This window comes from Galeopterus variegatus, unplaced genomic scaffold (assembly GCF_000696425.1).
Source record: "Galeopterus variegatus unplaced genomic scaffold, G_variegatus-3.0.2 Scaffold3929, whole genome shotgun sequence".
In the NCBI taxonomy this organism is placed as follows: Eukaryota; Metazoa; Chordata; class Mammalia; order Dermoptera; family Cynocephalidae; genus Galeopterus; species Galeopterus variegatus.
This window is the reverse complement of record NW_007730040.1, coordinates 77,015-78,518: the sequence shown is the minus strand read 5'-3', so window position 1 is coordinate 78,518 and position 1,504 is coordinate 77,015. Positions and strand designations below refer to the sequence as shown.

The window sequence follows — 1,504 nt, the reverse complement described above, 5'->3', positions numbered from 1 at the left end:
CTGAACATGGCTAAGGAGGTGTTTTGGCACCTGAACACTTGTGTCAGCAGCCAGCTGCAGAGTACGGTGCTCCCTGTGTGGGCAAGGAACTGCCAGAGGAATTCATGTTCCAAGTGTCCTGGAAGCGTGGTGCCCAGTCCAGTGTGGGCCATCATGAAGGGGGTAACAGGGAAACTGGGTAGTGTCTCTAGGGTGGAGCAGCTTAGGAGAAGCCTCCAAATCCCTGTCTTTCCGTAACTGGAAACCTAAACTCATTGGCAGGTGACCTACCCTTTCAGCGGCATCCATGCTAGCTGCAGGGGGAGGGCTCTAACAAAACATGCATATTCTGCAAATTAGAACTGCATCATTATTTTGAAATACTTGATATAAAATGTTTGATTGTATTCACAATCTATTCACATTATCACAAGAAATTTCAACATTACATTTGTCAAAGAAAGAAAAGAAAGCGCTGTTAGATTTTTTAAATATAATTTCAAGTGTTATACATGTTTGAATAGTTACAAAATGGTCTCACACTCTTAATTATGTACTTGTGTGAACAGAAGTTTCCTGTCGATAGTGACTTTCAAGGATTTGAAGAAACCATCATTAAAAAGCCTTGATTGAGAATTGTGTATGCCCATTTCATGCATACAGCCTGATATAAATAAAAAATTGTGTTCACGGAAGAAAGCTCAAGTTTCTCATTAAATTTTTTGAGATTTTATTGGGAAGTATATATATATGTATATATATTCCATATTTAATATTCTTCCTATTACTTTGTACTTATCTTTCTTATCCAAATTATATCATATAAAGGAAATATAACTTTTTTTCACCCAACTTCCCATAGATGTTCCCAAATTACCTCCAGTTCGCCCCAACGTGCTGTGCAAATTTCATCATTTGCTCTGTGCGCAGAGATGTGAAGTACCTGGGAAGTCTTGCTCTCACCTTCTGATCTCCTCAATTCTTTGAACCGAGTGGGATCCTTCTACCCACTGGGAAAAAGAACAAGGTGAATCTCCATGCCACGCCCTCCAAGAATCTCCCCTCCCCACCTTTCCTCCTTCCTCCCATCTCTTTCCCTCTCTGTGGGGGACCCCTTCTTTAGTGAAAATCTCAGCAGCCTCAAATGGTTGCTATGGCAACCCTAGTGCTGGGAGGAGCAGGGGTGACCTCACTTGGGGATGGGCTTCAAGGCCGAGCTGCCTTCCTTCTTGGGGCAAAATTTTGATGGAGAGTAGGTGGGGCGAGAGCACTGAGGGCTGACCCAGCCTTCCTGAGACACCTGTACTCAGTCAGGCCTGCTGGAGTCACGCCCTGGTCTGGGGTCCCCAGACACCTGGATCCACGAAAAGCTTCAGAGTCACACCAAAAGGATAATTCATTCTAAGACCATGCTGACCACAACTGGTTTCAACTGGACTCTCTTCTAAGACCTTAAGGGTATATCTTGTCCCACCCCTTGTACTAGTAGCAGCTTGAAAATGACTTCTGCCTCTAGAGTTTCATA

General features: G+C 43.6%; 1 long non-coding RNA gene across 1 annotated transcript in view; it reads left to right on the top strand.

Moving 5' to 3' along the window:
• The window catches only part of LOC103601901, a 1,950-nt gene extending 1,272 nt beyond the window's left edge, over positions 1–678 (top strand). The window contains exon 2 of the long non-coding RNA XR_551483.1: positions 7–678. This is a non-coding gene — a long non-coding RNA (uncharacterized LOC103601901). The remainder of the gene's footprint in view (positions 1–6) is intronic.
• The last annotated feature ends 826 nt before the right edge of the window (positions 679–1,504 follow it).